At 49.0% G+C, this 19,152-nt stretch overlaps 1 long non-coding RNA gene across 1 annotated transcript; it reads right to left on the minus strand.

Annotated features, from left to right (window-relative positions):
* Nucleotides 1-1,231: 1,231 nt before the first annotated feature.
* LOC116598126 lies at nt 1,232-4,631 on the minus strand. The gene is made up of 3 exons (XR_004288961.1): nt 4,577-4,631; nt 1,476-1,625; nt 1,232-1,340 (listed from the first exon to the last, which is right to left on the minus strand). It is a non-coding gene; the product is annotated as an uncharacterized LOC116598126 (long non-coding RNA).
* Nucleotides 4,632-19,152: the final 14,521 nt, after the last annotated feature.

Consider the following 19,152-nt stretch of genomic DNA (forward strand, 5'->3'; position numbering starts at 1 on the left):
AAAAACTGATGGTCTCTTACGTTCAACGTTCTTCTTGGCATTGGCAACTCTCCGCAAGGAGGGGGGTCATTCTTCTGATTTCAAACCTGAGGGAATTGAGGTTAAGAGAGATCAGGTGACTTGCCAACATCTCCCAGGGAGCCAGCCGTGGGGCCAGGCCTTGAACTCAGGTTACGTTCTTCCCCACGGGAGGGGCCCGGGGGGTGGAGGGCTGGCCCCCTGGTGACAGGGCCATTCCTCCCTGCCCAGGCCTCTAAAGAGGAAGATTCTGGAGACTCCTCTCAGCTTCACTGGGGGGCTCATAGCCAGAAAGTCCTGTGGCTCTTGAACTTCATGGGGCCTCCTGGAAGGCAAAAGGTAGGAAGCTTGCTAGGGGGCTGCAGGGATTAGAGCTGAATTGCTACAGTCACGGATGTCCCGAGTTTTCAGCCATGCCCCCCACTCCCAATCTAGAGAAAGCAGAGCAAGACCATGGGCGTGCCTAGTAGGAGACAGAGCTGTCTGTGTGCCCATCTCAGATACCCGCCCACCCTGCTCAGGGAGAAGAGTGAGAACAACACCAGTGCTTTCCATAGCCAGTCTCAGGGGAGGGAGGGAAGTCTGGCAGCCCCCCTGGGAAAGAACACACAGATGTTTTACACACAACCTGGATTGACCTCATTCAGGTGGCTCAAGCTGGGGGAGGCAGTGTGGGCCTTCGTCTTCCCACCTGCTTGGCCAGCCATAGTCACAGAGGGGTGATCATTTATTGAGCACTTACTGCGTGCCAAGCAAGATGCTTAATTCCTTGCATTTATTATCACATTTGATCCTCACGACAGCTCTCTAAGTTACTATTTTTATTCCCATATTACAGCTGAGAAAACAAAATCTTAGAGACATTATATAACTTGTTCAAGTTCACACATCTAATAAGTAGTAGAGCTAGTATACAAATCCAGGCTGTGAGACTTGGGCTCTAACTTCTGCATTATGCTGCTTCTAGCCACACATCCTTCTGTCCACCCATCCATCCATCCATCCATCCACTTCTCCATCCATCCCTTAATCTGCCCATTCGTCTATCCATCCACCCATCTATCCCCCCCTTCCTACCTCCATCCATCCACTTATCCATCCCTCCATCTGCCCATCCATCCATCCATCCATCCATCCAATTACCCATTTGTAACAGACTGAGTCCCAGGAGAAAACAGATTTACACTTAAAGTAGGAAAGTTCAAGGTGGGTTTAATAAAAGGACTATTTATTAAGATGAGAAGGTGTGGTGTGATGGGAAGCCACACAGGACTCTTCAGTGTCCTAGAGTTAGGAACAGCGAGGTTGGTAGTACCTAGAACCTGAAGGAATGAGGAGAGGGAGACATTAATGGAACGTGGGGAGAAAGGACCTGACAGGAGCAGTTCCTTTTGTCAAGAGATATGTCAGTCTGAGACACCACACAGACAGGGGGGCCAGAGGAATAAGTACCTCACCTTCTTCCCTACTTCTCTCTTCCTTTCTGTCTCCTGCTGGGCTTCCCTTCAGCTGACCCAACCAGAAACCAAAGGGCATGGTGGCCAGTTGATGCAATCCTTCAGGTCAGCCTCCGGGGCAGAGTAGACGGGGGAAGGTGGTGAACAGAGCTGGTGGAACAAAGGGAAGACACACAGCACACCGTCTGTTTACCCACCAGACACATCTCTCCTGGCACTATGTCATGTCACATGTGTCCTGCTATTGGTATGAGATATTATTCCAGGCAAAACAGACATGGTTCATTAGTTCATTCATTCATTCATTTATTCATTCATCAGGTACCCTTGAGGCCTCTGTGAGAAGTTCTGTTCTGGGTGCTGCAGACCCAGGGAGGGGTGGGATTGAATCCTGAACTCAAATTGCTCACAAACCACTAACAGATCAAACTGAGACATGCTCTGGGCTGGCTGCTTCCTTGTGGGGGTCTGGAGAGTTGTGGTGGGGGAGTCAGATGAGATGGAAGCAGTCCAACCATCAGAAAATCTATCTGCTGAATTTGACCAATTATTGTTAAGACTGTGTCTGTCTTTTGGGGATAGGAGCTATAGTCAGGGGAGGAGAGCCCAGGCTAGGGACAAGGCTCGGGGCCTTAGTCTCATTAACATCATTATACTGTGGTGAAGAAACAAAGCCCTAGCCACGTGGTAGCAAGTCAAGAGCCTGGACCTTCCATGGCTCCTGCAGGGTAGAGAGGATAGTCTTCTTACCAAAAGACCTGGCTTCTACTCCAGCTTAACTCTGTGCTTTTGAAGGGATCCTGCCTCCACCCTGCATCCTCCTCCTCAGCTGTCCAGAGGCCGCCAGGATCCATAGTGCTGTGGTGTGGGGAGTCTGGGAGAAGCCCCCAGCTGTGGCCTTCCCTGTGCTATCCCCAGAGCTCTGACTGGGGAGATTCCAGATGAGTACCTCTGGGCTTCTGTTTTCCTTCCGGACCTTGCAGTTGCTGCCTCACTTTCCTGCACTCAATTCCCACCCCTCCTCCGGGCCCTGATTTAATTAATTACTGTGCCAAACCCGTTGGAGGGGTGCTCCGACGCGCTGTGAGGCTAATGGTGCCAGCCCTGTGGATCCAAGGCTGTCCAGGCCTGCTGGGGGCAGCCGAGAGTCCCCCTGGGTGTGAGGGGTGAGGGGTCCGTCTCTCCCATGCCCTCTTACCTCCTAACACCTCAGTGTGTCTGATGCAGGGACCCTTGGCGTTACACAGGGATGGATTCTCAGCCCAGCACCGATGGGGACAAGCTGTCTCTGACTTCCATCTCCGGTCTTCTTGTTTGCTCAGTCAGTTAATGGGCTTCCAAAATAATTTCTCACAAGACTAAATCCACATATCTGCATCTCTAGACCTGCATTTTCAGTCTTTGTGTTGCACACGATACTCTAGATAGAGTGTAGGCCCAGGTAGGGGCCTCTTTTGCCCAGATCTAAGATGGGTTTGCGCAGATGGGAATGTGTGCCCTTCAGCAGATGCCAGTGGGGATGGATGCTGGTGACCAGGGACACCAGTGGGTACTAGGGGACAGTAGAGGTGTCGTCATCATGGAATGTGGGGGACCCAGGATGGGTGGCCTTTGCCATTGCCCTAGCACTCTGCACCCTACCCACCTCCAGAACTCTAGCACGCCAGGGCCCTGAATCATCAGGGACACCCTTCACCTGACCAGAGTCAAGTCCAGCAGCAGGAGAAGTGAAGCATGGAGGTCACACCCCCGCATCCAGGAGCACGGCTGAGGCAGCCTGTCCCTCTCTCCAATCTGAGCCTTGTGTCACAGCTCTCCAAGGTGAGTGCCTCCTGTATTGTAAGGAGCATCAAAGCCCCTCTCACCTGAAAGCATCACTCCTTTTTTGGAGTGGGGGTGCTTACACAGAACCCGCTATGGGCAGATTCACTGAATTAAAGGAGTCAGAGAACACTGAATGAAGACTCATCAAGTGTTACTGGCTCATCAGCCTTTGAGTCAAGGTGTGCATTTCAAATGAGGACCCCAGAAGTTAGCCTGGTGGGTCTAGCCAGTGGCTCTGAGCCAACACTCCAGCCCACATTTTTGTTGTTGTTGTTTTTTTGGAAGGTCTGTCAGTGTCTTGGGCAAGGGACCCCTCAGGCAGAAAGGTTTTGGAGGTTGTTAATATCAGGGTCCATGGAGATATTCTGGGTCATCCAAAGCAAACATGAGCCCTTGTTCAGATCTCACAGCAAAGAACATCCCTGGAGCCATCCATACAAAGGATCAGGCCTCTGATGGGAAAGGGAGGAGGTAGGTCCAGACATGGAAACCAGAGGAAAGAGTGACCAGAACCCGATGGGCTGTTGACTCTTAGATGTCTGTACTCGGTCCTTGTACAACTCAAGTTTCTCCTCACCACCACCCTGGCAGGTTAGATTATTATCCCCACTTTAAAGAGAAAACAGATTTTCCAAGAGGCCAAATGACTTAACCAAGGTCATGCAGCCAGTAAAAACTCTACCCTATCGCGAGTGGTCCTTTTGTTGCCTAACATGAACAGAACTCCTACTTCAGGAAGTGGAGAGGAAAAGGGTAGGTCTAGGACTTTCCAGAGAAGATGGGGGCAGCCGTCAACATGACTCCGAAATTCAAAGAACCTGGGTAGAGAATGACTGGGTGGGGGTTAGGATACCCAGAGGCTTTGGAGTCAGTGTCTGCTGCCTCCTGGCCGGTATTCTTGGGCAGGTGATTTCACTTCCCTGGGTCTCAGTTTTCTTGCCTGTAAACTGGGGGTAATGATATGCTCCACTCTCTTCAGTAGATTCTTTTGAAATTGAAAGAGAGGCTGTGAGGGAAGCACTTAGCACCGTCTGGCTCAGGGCTCATTTGGGGCTGTCATCATTAGCGCTGGGAGGGAGGTCCCTTGGGGTTGGCACGAGTGCTGCACCTGGGGAAGGAAGGAGAGGACCTGAACAGGGACCCAGGTTGCTTTGTGTCAGGAACAATGCATGGGGAATTCTTTGTTCTCATTCTTATCTCAAGAAGTAATTTCCATTTCTACAGTCTCTGGTAACCTTAAAGCTTCAGATAAACAATGGAGCTGATGAGAGATTTACCTGGCCCTTCAGGCTTAACCCCTTGGCATCACCACCTTCTCCTCCTCAGTGTGGGTCCTGAGGACAGCTCCTACTGAAGCCCGTGAGGGTGCTGGGGAGAGGGGAGACAGAGGGAGGAGTAGACTGCACCTGTTCCTTGCAGGAGGGGGCACCCAGCCTCCAGGGAGGATGATTTCAGTAGGACAGATGTCGAGTTTTCAGCTGCAGTGCTGAGCCCTTTAAGCCTGTTGCCTATTTCTCCTGCTTTATTGTGTGGCCGCCTAGTGCACAGACTGGCATGCACACCAGCCCCGCTGACTGTGCTCTCCACCAGTCTCCCACACACTCTGGTCAAATTCAGTGGACACCTCTCGTTTGGTCACAAGCGGTGGCCCTCTTAGGGTCTCCTGGGCTCTAGACCTGCCCTCCTTCCTCAGACACTCCCCTTAGTCCCCCCTACCCTAGCTAGCTCTTCCCTCTTTCCTAGGTTGTGGCTTCTCAGCAGCCTGTAGACTCCTCTGTCTCCATGGCTCCCTCATGTCACAGTCCTTCTCGACATCACACATTCTCTGTCCTCCCTGCTGTGACCACTCCCTGACCCCCGCCTCTGGCCGAGGTGGCAATCTCCCCCAGCTTCACACCCACCATCCGTCAGCCTCAACGCAGCTCCCATGCCGTGTCCCTGCACCCCAAACACTCTGCCTTTTCAGAGGCCTGCTGCCTCACCCTGTCTTCTCTTTGCTTAAAACTTTTCACCTAAAAATACTTTAGAAAACTATTTGGCACCCCATATTAAAGCTGAGCCGGCAATTCCACTCTTTGAAATATTCTCCCAGATGTGTACATATAAGCTCTAAAAGATAAGCACAGGACTGCCTACAGCACTGCGCGGAAGCGCCCAGACCCGAGACTGCGCATGCGCCCATCGGCAGGGCCGTGAGCGCGCAGAGAGGGTAGCGTTCGCTCATGCTACTGCTCAGCGCGTTTCAACGACTGTCACAGATACCACAGAGTTCATATTGTGCAATTCTTCTTTCCTCAAGTTCAAAACCGGTGAGATGAAACTACGGTGCTGGAAGACAAGACGAGTGGAGGGGGTGCTGTACATAGTGACTGGAAGGGGCTTGGGGAGTACCTCTGGGTAGTGAAAAATGTTCTATATTTGGCTTGGGATGCCGGTTACCTGGGGGTACTTCCTGTAAAAATTCATTGACATGTATACTTACGATATGTGAATTTCTCTGTGTGTCAATAAAAATTCGAAATAAAGAAAGAAAATCCTCTGCGGGCTCTTGATTGCCATCAGGATAAAACCCACAAGCTCCTTTATCGCCTGGTAAATGCCAGGCCCTTCCTGACCTGGCCCCTGTCTTGCTTCTGTTCCCCAGAAGCACGATGCTGTCTCTGGCCTCAGGGCTTTTGCACAGCTGTTGGTCTGTGTGAATGCCCTTGACCACCTATTCCATATGGCTACAGCTGGAGGTCCTTTGAGACATTTCTCTCTGCCTCAGGCCATTAGTTAACCGCATTGCAGGCTCTCAAGGGCTTGGGTCAAACCTCTGTTCCAGCATTTATTTTCTGTAGGATATAGCTGTTGCCCACCTCCCTCCCTTGTGGCCATAAGCTTCATCTCGGTGAATTAATACACTGTCTCTGTGTTTGTATCCCTAGCTCTAGCTCGGGGCCTGGGACAGGGTTAAGTGTGAATAACCGACAAAAATCAAGCTGTAGGTAGTCACACACTTAATAATTTCACTGAAAAAAATAAACTGACATAAAGGGAGTACAAACTTTGCTTATGCAGATATCAATTAATATGGTATCTTAGTATTTAGATTAGGATGTCCCTGGAAAATCTGGCTGTCTGGTTGTCATAGTCTTTCTTGTCACATGGGGACCCAATAGTAATCTAATTCATCCTAAAGCATAAGGAGGGGAATATGTTTGCATTTAAAGAAAGCTCCCCGAAAAGACATTTTACACAAAGGAATGACATTGTGACATACACATGGTGACATTTCAGACACAGCGGCTGATGGTGCTACTCTGAATGTCTATAGGTACCTTAGTGGTCACCCAAGAATTCAGATGGGCAGGGGGCTCAGGAGAACTGTCCTGTAAGGAACAAAGTTATATTACCTTTAATGAGAGAAGCTCTAGGCAGAAAATGACCTTGGAATTCCTGAGTGTGGCCTTTTTTAGAATGTTGCTGCAGGGGAGGCCCCCAGATGTCCTACAAGAATGAGGAGTCCTCAGGGGGTGGGGGCAGTGGACTTTGAAAAGGGGAAAGGGGACCCCGAAAAGCTGTCCAGCATGGGCTCAGCCTGTCAGGGTGCGAGGGGCTACGAGGGAAGAAGGAGGCAGTTGCCAGATCATGTATATCTTCTGCCTGGCTCTGGGGAACGCAGCAACCCCTGGGTGGGGCCGGCAGTGTGGTAAGGGACAGGGAGTGTAACTAGAGTGTAATTAGAGTGTTTTGAGAGCTGAAAAGGAAAAGCTGCCAGATCCCAGAGGAGAAAAAGAGACCAAAGTCTTAGCCACAAGAAGATGGAGGTTAAACCCTGCCCCACAAGGACTGCTCATGGCCTTGGGCCAAGCAGGTAGACCTGCCAGGCAAAGAACCTGGGTGCTGTGCACCCTTATCTGAGCTTGGAGTGGAGACGGTGGGATGGCCCCTCCGAGGAACATGGGGCCTGGCAGAGGGCCCTGCTTTGGCTGTTGGATCAGCGGGGTGTCGGGTAGTGCCGGGTGGCAGGCAGGAGGGATGGTGGCACTGGCTGCTTGGGCACAGGGAGTTCTCTCGAAGAGAGAAAGTTGGACTAAATCCTTTGTGGGTCAGTCACAAAGTCCCTGTGTGGGAGACCATTCAGGAGACCTGAGCAACTTTTAACTTTAACTTAGAAAACATAAAATATAAAATAAAAGACAATAGCTCTGAAGGATAAGTTTGCTACATTTGACCGCTTATCAGATAGGAATTTCTTTATAAAAGGAAACAGCATGATGTCGAACTCGAATGCCAAATCAATAAATATTTGCGACATACAGAGAAAGAGATCAATGTCTGGAAAATAGGACTTCTAAAAATCAGCAAGAAAAGATAGGCAACCTGATAAGAAAAGATAGGCAAAGTGCTGGAACATAAAAGTCATAAGAGAAATAAAATGGATTTATGCCTGCAAAGATGCCTGCCTTGCTCCTCCTCATGGAAATGGAAGGTAAAGGGGAATATAGCTTAGGAAATTCATTTGCCAAGTAAGAAATTTTGAAAAGTTTCAAAAATTTGACAAATTTTGCTAAGTATTGATGATAAAGTTGATGAGCGGCAATGTAAGTTGGTGTAGACTTTTTGGAGGCCAACCCATAGACTCAGTTCAGAATTTAGAATACTCACACCTTGGTGTATTTGACCCAGTGATTCCCCTTGGTATTTACCTCAAAGAAACATTTGCATATGTGCACAAAGAGAAAGATTCAAAGACGTGTATTACGGGATTATTCCTGATAGGGGATGGTGCATTCATTCTCTGCCATATTATGTAGCAATGGGGGCATGCAGCCTGAAACTGTGGTAGGAGGGAGGGAACCCGGAGCGCTTGGTTTCCTGGGCTGTCCTGCATTCCAAGAAACCCAGAGGCTGAATTGAGAACAAGTAAGCAAATAGGCCCGTGAGGGTAAAGGATCTGGGCAGCAGAGGCTGAGGGGAGACCACTGGGCAGGGGGTCAGATGGAGAACAAGCAAGAGACTGTGGATTTGTAAGCACGGGCAGCCAAGGTACAGCTAGACCAGATAGAGCCACCGTGGGCCTGGGCGGGAGACCTGCTGTGAGGACCCCCTCATCACCCTGGAGAGGGAGACGGTAGGGATCCCATCCGCTCTCAGGGCAACCTGGCATCTGCCTAGTTGCTCACATTAGGGCCCCCTCCACACACTCCACACACACACACACCCGTGGGGAGGCAGGTGGAGATGGAAGCGACCTGAAGGATGGAAAATTTTCTTTTAAGACTGACTGAACATTACCTAAAGAGATCATTTTCAGCTGATCAGACCCAGCTTTAAAGCACATTAGATGACATTATGTCATATTTTCCGGCTAACCAAGGCGGGTGTGGTTTGGGAGGAAAGTCAGATTAGTAACAAACAAAATAACTGAGCTTCCCCGTGCATGGGGAGACGCAGTGAGCCAAATTTGTGACCCCGATGAAAGGCACGTCGTTCGTTCTGTTGCCTCTGCTGGGCACTCCCCCCCGCCACCTTCCCCCACCTTCCTATGTGGCTCCCACTCAACCTCTCAATCTACCCCTGTTATTCCTCCTTGGGCAGCCCTCCTTGAACCCCCAGACTGGTTCCCCACCGCAGAGCTCCCCTTCACAGCATTTAGCGTACTGCGTTGTCATGCTTGTCTCCCTCCGGGGAGGGGAAGCCGTTTACTACTCATCAGTGTCCCCCTAGTCCCTAGCAGAGTACTTAGCCCATGGCAGTGGCTCAGCCAGTGCTTGTGGCATAACTGAGTTAATCAGTGAATGAGTGATTGAGAGGGGCCGCGGTTCTAGAAAACCTGGAAACTGGGTGAGCTTGGGCTATTTCCTTCCTTGGGTCTCTGTTTTCCATCTGCAAAGGAGTGGTGTTGAGGGAGCCGGGCTTCCTTCTCAGACAACTTTGGCCCCCACCCCCACCACGAGTCCTTCTCCTGTGGAATCTGGGACTGCCCGGGGGCTCTGCCCCTTCTGCCCACTGCAAATTATCAGACCAGAGGACCCAGGTCGTCTGCCTAACCTCCCTGCCCAGAGCCAGTTCAGGCCTTTGCAAAATCCTGCCGTTTTCAGACGTGGCTCATGTCTGGCATCCTCCCCACGCCCTCCTCCTTGAGGGACCCTGACTGCTTCCAGATGGGTGTGGTCCCCGCCTCTTTCCTGGAGTCCAGCAGGCTGTGGCCGAACCCCAGCTGAGGAGCTGCCCGAGGCCTCTCCCTGTCCTGGAGGTGGGGAAAGTCCCTCTTCCCTTCTCTCAGACTCTGCCTCTCCTCTCTGTGTTTCTATCTTTTGGTTTCTGTGCTCTTTTTTTCTCTCTACTTACTCTTTGCATCTGGGTTTCCTTCTCTGCCCCTCTCTCTTTGTCTTCGTTTTTCTGAGTTCCCCTCTCCAGACCTCCTTCCCACCGTAGTGGCGCCCTTGATCTTCCCAGCCCAGTGGAGGAGTGGTTTTAGTTTCTCCCTAAAACGTTTCCTGGCTCCTGACTCAACCCAGCCTGGGCCTGCCAAGCTTGAATTCCCACCCCACCCCTCTGCCAGGCAGGTGCTCCGGGATGATGAAGGGTACCAGCACAGCCAGGGGGAGCCTGCTGGATCCATGACATCCTGGGGGAAGGAGGGAGTGGCTGTGACCTCTGGTCTGGATTGACTGGGCCTTTTCAGGCCTGCAGATACCCCACCCCTGTCCTGCGCAGAGCGAAGAGGCCTGGCCCCCTCCCTGTCCCTGACTGTTCCAGTGCCCTGGACACAGAGAGGTCCCCCAAATAAGGGCTGCACTCATGGGCCCCCCAAGAAGGCTGCTTCCCTCTGCTGCCTTCCTCCCACAGAGCCATTAGATATCAGGCCTGCTTGTGTTGACCCAGCCGGAGTGGCACGAGGGAACACAAGAGCAAGTGTGAGACTGGAATGTGAAACCTGAGGTGGGCATTGAGCACGTGGGGTCTGTTGGGTCCCGGGCTCTGCCCCCTACACATGGGGTAGTCTTAGGTCAGCCACTTCTTTCTGAGCCTCAGTTTTCCTGCCTGTAAAATGGGAGAGCAGATCCCCTCCTGGTGCACTGCTGCAAGAATTAAGTGTTAAGATATGGATCAAACACCCGACCCAGCAGGCTCCCAATGAATGTTACGTGAGACGGAGTGTGCGTTCAATCCCGCCTGTGCCCTCTCAGGCCCGCACGGGTTGAGCAAGGGAGTATGCTCAGAAAGCCTCCATGTGTAAGTAAAGGAAGGGAGAGGGAGGGGATGAATGCCTGAATCTCAGTCACTGACCCGCGGTGGCCTTCCGTAAACCGCAGGTCCTCGGTAAAATGGAGAGGTCATCTTTACTTTGCAAGGTTGTTATAAGGATGAAATTAGGGGCGCCTAGGCGGCTTAGTCGGTTAAGTGTCTGCCTTCAGCTCAGGTCAGGATCCCAGAGTCTTGCTGGTTCTGTTCAGGGGGGAGTCTGCTTCTCCCTCTCCCTGCCCCCCTCAACGAACCTGTGCATTCTCTCTCACTCTCTCTCTCTCAAACTAATAAATAAAATCTTTAAAAAAGAGAATGCAATTAAGTAGGGAATGCAAAAGTACAGTCAGTGTTCAATAACTCTCAATTCTTATAAATTATGACAATCATGGCACGAAGATTACAAGAAAGGATCTCGTATGTAAGGGTCAGTCCTTAGCCTCATGCACGGGCCCAGTTGCTCCCATTGGAAACACACTGCTAAGGAGTACGGGGAGGGGTCTGGTTTGCTTTTTAGTGTCCTTCTGGCTCACGGCAGACTGAGTGAAGGGGCCTGGGAGTTGTTCCTGTAGGCTGTTGACTGGGGCAGCTGGTGAGGACCCAGAGCTCTAAACCCAAGGAAGCTACAGGCTGGAGCAGACCCAAGTAGGCCAAGGTCAAGGGACCATTCCTGCCAGTGAAGGTGGAGGCCGGGGTGAGGCTATTTCTGTGACTGCAAGCTTCATCTGGTCTTGGTAGTGAGCCTGGTGGGCACACCCTGTCTCCAGGCTAGGCCCGACCCCTGCCCACTGAGTGGGGGCCACCATGGCAAGCCAGATAGACCTGCCCTTACCTGATTCTGGCTGCCCTTGAACACATCCCACATGCAATCGTATCTGTGCCTTGGGGCCTGCTGTCCTTGACACCTGGGATGTGCCATCCAGCCTTCTCTTTTTGTGACTCTCCCACTAACCCTTCAGCAGCCAGCTCTACTGCAACCATCCCAAGATCTCCTCGAGTCAGAAGGGGTCACTCTTTAACTTGACCTTGGGCAGTTTACCTGACTCAGTGAGTTTAGTTTACTCACTTGTAAGATGGGACTGTTCGTACCTACCTGTGGATATCATGAGCACTTAGTGAGAAAACTCACGAGAAAGTGGGAAATCCTCGAGGACAGGATTTTCCCATCCCCAGTGCCTAACACAGGACCCGACCCAATACAATGCTTGCGAAGGGGAAGAGGCCCCTGGCCCCCGACAGCCATGTTCTCCGAGCACTTACTCTGCTCCAGGCTAGGTGGGAGCCTTCTGTGAGCATCATTCAACCACCTAACAAACACCTGGTGAGCTTCTACTCTGTGTCAGGTCCGTCGGCAGCACTTACGTAATATTGGTGAACTAAGGGCACAAATCCTATCCTGGGAGAACTTGCCTTCTAGCAGGGGAGCAGACAACAAAGAGCAAACATGAGTGTTAGAAGGTGATAAATGCTATGAATAAAAATAGAGCAGTGCCGGGGGAGTGTGGGGGGAAGGGAGTGGGTTACAATCTTAAATAGGGTGGTTGGTGTATGACTCCTTTGAAGAGGAACTTGGAGCCAAAGCTTGAAGGGGGTGAGGGACTTGGACAGTCATACCTGTGGGGGCAGTGTGTGTGGGGGGGTGCTTGACCAGGGGAACAGCCAGAGCAAAGGCCTTAAGGTGGAGCTGACCTGGTTTGTTGGGGCGGAGAGAGGAACGGGAGAACATTAGAGCAAGAGGCCAGGGTGGTCACTGGGCTGGTTCACCCGTCCTTACAGGCTCTCAGAAGGATTTTGATTTTTGCCTTGAATGAGTTAAGGAGTCATGGGAGGTTTTGAATATAGAAATGACATGGTTTGATCTGATCTGATTTTTCTAATACTTATTTTTGTAGAGATATACTTGGCATATGATATTGTAGTTTTAGGTGTATAATCTCATAATTTGATACATTTGATACATTATGCCAGATGATTATCACAATAAATTTAATTAACATCCATTTACACACATAGTTACAAAAACTTTTTTTTTATGATGAGAACTGCTTTTTAAAAAAAAAAATTATTTATTTATTTGAGAGACAGAGATAGTGAGAGAGAGCCAGAGTGGGGAAAAGAGGGAGGAGCAGGCTCCCTGCTGAGTAGGGAGTTCAATGCTGGACTTGATCCCAGGACCCTAAGCCAAAGGCAGATGCTTAACCACCTGAGCCACCCAGGCACTCACTCTGTGATAAGAACTTTTAAGATCTACCCCCTTAGCGACTTTCAAATATACAACATAGTATTACCAGCTGTAGTCACCATGCTGTACACTACATCCCCAGGACTCGTTTATCTTATAATAAGAAGTTCATGACTTTTGACCCCCTTCACTCATGACCCACTCCACATGGCCGTTCTGTGGGTTCAAGGCCCAGCTCTGTCTCTTAGCTCTGTCACTGGGCAAGACATTTTACCACCCAGTTTCATTTTTCTGCTCTCTGTAAAAAAGCAGATTAAGAATACGCATCTAACAGAGCCTTGGCAGAAATTCCTGTCTGCTTTCTGGCCTAAGAATAGCAGCCCTTCTGAGCAGTTGGTCTGTTTCACTCCCATGAACTATGCCTGCTGGGAAGCTGGTCACAAAGCACGTGTCCAGCCAGAGCAAATGCATGGACTTTTAGGTCATCGCAGCCTTGTTTCTGTGCTTCCTCCTTTCCTACTTGCTTGAGAACTGTTTTCGAGTGTCAGTCCACTTCAATAATTTCTTTACAGTAACAATTTTTCCTTGATTACAAAAATAATACATGTTCATGCTATGGATTGGGAGAAATGGACACATAGATGGACAGGTGAGGAAAACATATGTGACTCAAGGGTAACTACTATTAGTCTTGTTTCTGGTAGAATTTCCATTTGATGATATGTATGTACATATATAGACGAAGTATATATAGACCTATGTATGTTACATATATGTGGCATATATGTAATATATGTGTAACATTGAGCTACTAAACGTTTATTTTCCTTCTCCCATAGTTCCTTTAATCCCTTGCCCTTTCCCTCACCCAGGCTCTCATGGGACTGAACCTTCATGCCACAGAGGAAAACAAATAATAAAGGAAGGAAATATTTGGCTTTTGAGGTTTGAGGATAAGCAAAACATTTGGAAGAATTAAGGGAGAGTCCAGACCAGACAGGAATACTCTAGCAGAGTTGGGGGACAGCGTTGGAGGGAAGGTGAGGGAGTATGGGTGCTGGAAAGGGCCTCTGTCTGTCTCCGACCTGGTCTGTCCCATCTGTGTCCCACCTCTGCTTTGTCCCTGGAAGTGGGGGTGTGGGGACTTGCCCCAGCGTGGCAGAAAGGTGCTGTAGGGCCCTGTGAGCAGGTAGGACCTGTGCCCTCCCCGTCAGCACACCCTGAGGAGGCCAGGGCACCTGCCCTGAGTTCCTGCATCCTGCTGAGGTGCTGGACAGCAGAGTAGAACAGAGGTGACTGGCAAGTCCAAGCAGGTGGGCCACAAGAATTCTGCAGAATGTTCCCCAGCCTAGGAGAGGCTAGGAGAGGGAGAGGGAAGTCTCAGGGCCTTGGGATGTTGTGGGGCATGATGGAGCTCTCCCGGGGTTCCCTTTGGCTCATACATTACCACACACTTGCTGGTTTAGAAAAACAGACATTTATTCTGTCACAGTTCTGGAAGTCAGAGGCCCAAAGTCATTTTACTGGACTGAAACCAAAGTGCTGGCAGGGCCACACTCCCTCTAGAGGTTCTGAGGGGAGAATCTTCTTGCCCCCTCCAGCCCCTGGTGGCTGTTGGCATTCGTTGGCTTGTGGCTACCCCTCTGTCCTGTTTTCATGACTGTCTAATCTCCCTCTGCCTCTCGCTTACAAGGCTACTTGTGACTGTAGTTAAAATCCATCTGGATAATCCAGGATAAGCTCCATCCCTCAAGAGTCTCATCCTAAACAGAAGGAAAAATAAGCAAGTGCAACTACATCAAAGTAAAAGCCTTCTGCACAGTGACGGAAACCACCAACAATGTGAAGAGGACACCTACTGAATGGGAGAAAACATTTGAAAGTCATATATAGGAGAAGGGGGTAATATCCAAAATACATTACACCTACAACAACGAAATATGTAACTCCCACAACTCAGTGACAAAACGAGAGAAAACAAAAAACAATCTGATTAAATAATGAGCGGAGGATCTGGACAGAAAGTTTCCAGAGAAGACCTGCAGATGGCCAACAGACACATGAGATGATATTCTATATCACTCACCATCAAGGACATGAAAATCCAAGCCTAGGATTAATGAAATATCACCTCACACCCGTCAGAATGACTATCATCAAAAAGACAAGAAATAACAAGTGTTGTGAGGATGTGGAGAAAGGAGTTTCCTTGTGCCCTCGTTGTGGGAATGCAAACTGGGACAGCCACTCTGGAAAATAGCATGGAGGCTCCTCAAAAAATTAAAAATAGAGCTATCCTATGACCCAACAATTCTACTTCTGGAGATTTAACAGATGAAAAGGAAACCACTAACTTTGAAAGATATATACATTCCCATGCTCGTTGCAGCTTTATTTTACAATAGCAAAAATATGGAAGCAACATGAATACCCTGATGGATGGATGGATGGATGGATGGATAAAGATGTGGTGGACCTAGAAAAACTGGCATATTTTTTGGCCATAAAAAAGAAGGAAATCTTGCCATCTGTGACAACATGGAGGGACTTTGAGGGCATTATGCTAAGTAAGTCAGACGTAGAAAGACAAATACTGCATGATCTCGTTTATATGTGAAATCGAAACCCTTTCCCCTAAACTGAACTCACAGATTCGGGGAACAGATCCATGGTTGCGAGCAGTGGGGGCAGAAGGTGGGTGGAATGGGTGGAGGTCCTCAAAAGATACAAAACTCCGTTTACAAAGTCCTGGAGATAATAATGTACAGCATGGTGACTACAGGTAGTAATACTGTATTGTATATTTGAAAGTTGCTAAGAGAGTAGATCTTAGAAGTTCTCATCACAAGAAAGAATTTTTGTAACTTGTATAAGACAAGGATGCTAATGACCTATTGTGGTGATCATTGCACAGTATATATAAATACCAAACCATTATGATATACACCCAAAACTAATACAATGTTATATGTCAACTATGTCCCAAGAAAAAAACTCACCTTATAAATAATAAGATAAAAATCCTTAAGGGGTGCCTGGATGGCTCAGTCTCTTAAGCATCTGCCTTCTGCTCAGGGTCTTGGGATTGAGCCCCTTGTTGGGGTGGGGTTGGAGGGGGCTCTGCCCATTGGGGATCCTATCTCTCCCTCTCTCCTTTTGCCTCTCCTCCCTCCTTGCTCTCCGCCCTCTCTCGGTCTCTCTTTCCCAAATTAGTAAGTAAAATCTAAAAAAATAACTAAACACAATTTTCAAAATAAGTAAAATCAGAATTGTAAACAAATACGTAATAATAAATTTAAAATAGGCAAATCATTAAAAGTCGGGACTAAGTAAAAATTTAAATACACCAGTAAATTTCTTTCCTAGTTGAGAATGAAACAAAAAATCGGTCTCGCGCGCTTCTCCATCTCTATCCACGTGCGCATGCGTGTGCATCATCCTTATGGGTCTCTCGCACAGGAACCAAAGAAGAGGTGCGTGAGGCGGGGCTCCAGCCGTTGCTATTCTTTTGGTTTGTCTTTGCGTCAGTGAAGGCACCCAAATGAATGCTTGAAATACACACAGAATAAAAGACAGAGAATGTTTTATTGGCCTCTGATGGGTCAGACGGGCACCTGTAGGGTTTTTGGATAAAAGAGACCAACGGACAAAGGTGAGGAAGATTCCTTTTCTGCATAGGACCTAAGCTCAGTAAGGGCTGGCGTCCATGAACCCCAGCTTCAGAACTTGTGGTATATAGGTTCTTAGTCAATGCAGAAATCATCAGTGAATTCAGTTTGCCCACTGGTGGCACTTGTCTACATGAGCATGCCACATTACATTTTATTCTGATGTGAAAAAGAGAAGGGGAAAAATCGGGAGCCTCTAGGGGTGATCTGCCCTTAGGGGAACACATTTCTTTGGACCTCAGTTTCCTTCTTGAAATTATGGGATGGGATTTTTTAAAAAAAGATCTTTATCTTAATCGCATATTTTTCCATTTATGGCAATATTCCTCTTTTGCCATATAAGGTAATATCCACAGGCCCTGGGGATTAGGAAGTGAATTTGTGGGTGGGAGGGTGCATTTTCTGCCAACACAGGGGCCAAGAAAGCTGCCTGGACTGAAGGGTCAGGTGGACAGGAACAGGCCTGACCCCACAACACCGCCTGTGAGAATGGACAGCCGGGCTCGGCCAGGCTCATGGGATGTTGTCTGAGGGGACATTCCACCATTGTGGGCAGATGGCACCTGAGAACAGGGAAAAGGAGGTGGAGTTGATTGTGTGTGGGGGGACCCAGAAATGACTGAGGTCAAGTTTCCATCTCACAGAGTGGGGGTTTGTAATACAAATCAAGTTTAGATTAAAAAATGCAGTTATCACTTTTTTGTGTATATCTGAATGGTCTGCATTTGGAACCCATTCCATACACCCATGTATATACTCCCCCAGGCAGGGCTCCTCTGTTCTCCTGTAGACTTATTTTTCTTAACTTAATAAAATGTTATAAAGAACTTTTCATGTCATTAAATATTCTTCTGTATCATCATTTTCATAACCACCTTTAACACGCCACTGATTGATACACAATTCTATATATACCTATCCTGTATTGTTACACAATCTTTGTAAGATTTTTTTATAAGCCACTTTAAATCCCTTTTTTGGACATTGTGAGAAATCAATATACTTATGAATGTCTCACAAGGTTGTTATGAGGATTATCTACAATATATGTAAAATTTGAAACTGTAATCCACTCAAACCCGGTCATATTTTTTTTGCCAAATTTATTTTACTCTTTCCTTAGTTTACTCCTTCCTTCCTTCCTTCCTTTCTTTTCTAAAAGATTTTATTTATTTATGTGAGAGAGGGGGGCATGGAGAGGAGGGACAGAGGGAGAGGAAGAAGCAGGCTCCCTGCTGAGCAGAAAGCCCAATGTGGGGCTCAATTCGAGAACCCTGGGATCATGACCAGAGCCCAAGGCAAACGCTTAACTGACTGAACCACCCAGGTGCTCTTCTTTCTTTCTTTAAAAAAGATTTTATTCATCTGTGTATCTGAGAGAGTACATGCACATATAATGCTGAGTGAGTGAGCGAGTGTGGGGGGAGGGGCAGAAGGGGAGGGAGGGAGACAAGCAGACCCTTTAGGCTGAGCTCAGAACCCCACTTGGCACTCCAGATCACAACCCTGAGACCACAACCTGAGCCAAAACCAAGAGTCAAACACGCAAAGAACTGAGACACCCAGGTGCCCTCTACTTTACTACTTCTTATGGCAGTAAAGGAGTTGCTCAAATTAGAAACCTGGGTGTCACTGTGCCCCCCCACATCCCTACATCTAGCCGGATCATGCCCTGTTCTACCTTTTAGTGGGATCAGCGGGCTCTTGGCATCCTCACAGCTCCCCTCTGCATCAGGCCCCATCACCCCTCCCAGCACTGCTGTATGAACCTCCTTCTTGGCTGTCTTAGTTCGGGTTCCCCCAAAAGCAGGCCCTGAGACAAGGTGGGAGCACATAGGTTATTTGGGGGAGGGGTCTCCATTCTGCCTCCAGAGGGGTCATCCAGAAACACGTGCCCCGGGCCGAACTATACGAGTGAGGGGTGGTGAGATAGATTGGCTGCCCCCGTGGGGCTCACTGAGGGGCTGACCTTTGTTCAGTCCCAGCTGAGCTAAGCTGAGCCATTCTGGACGGGACAGGTCACAGGTGTGGGTGAGCAAGCCTCAGGACTAAAAATTTATTTGGTTCAGAGGAAACTGGAAAGGTCGAGTCTTCTGCATCGGGTGAGATGAAGAGGTGACCCAGGAGGCCCAGGAAAGCCAGCTGGGAGTACACACGGGCCACAGACAAGCCACGTGCAGATAACGGAATGTTTGCCCTGGGCCGTTAGACCGTGGCACGAAAGGTATGAAGATGTATTTAAAGCAGCACTAATGACAATTAATATCCTTATATACATATATATTTCTCTGTAGATCTTAACCAGGAAACAAAAAAGTATGCCACCCTTGGAGTATTGCCACTATTGGAAAATAAATGAATAAATGAGACACTCATGTGTGTCATGGGATCAGCTGAGAAAGCAGCTGTCTGGAAGCCGGCGACCTTCCCCAGCAGCCCCGTGACTGGCCTCACTGACGGGAATCTCAAAGCAGCCGGGACTTGGTTCCCCATCTGACTGTTCTGTGGCCTGTTGCCAGAGCAGACCCTTCTGGGTCCTCTTAAATCAACAGCTTTCTTTATGTGCTAATTAAGTAATTAGTTCAGCAGCCTTTCCTGCCCTGGGTCTTGAGCCACAGAGGTGGTTCAGATCTGATTTCTGCTCTCAGAGGGCTCTCCGTGAGGAGCGGCTGAGACGGGAGACAGAGTTTAGTCCTGTGATGGAGGGAAGCACAGAGACCCCCAGGTGGCTGGATGAGTCAAGGGAGACTTACCACAGGTGAGGCATGAG

Source organism: Mustela erminea, chromosome 9 (genome assembly GCF_009829155.1).
Source record: "Mustela erminea isolate mMusErm1 chromosome 9, mMusErm1.Pri, whole genome shotgun sequence".
NCBI classification, from domain to species: Eukaryota; Metazoa; Chordata; class Mammalia; order Carnivora; family Mustelidae; genus Mustela; species Mustela erminea.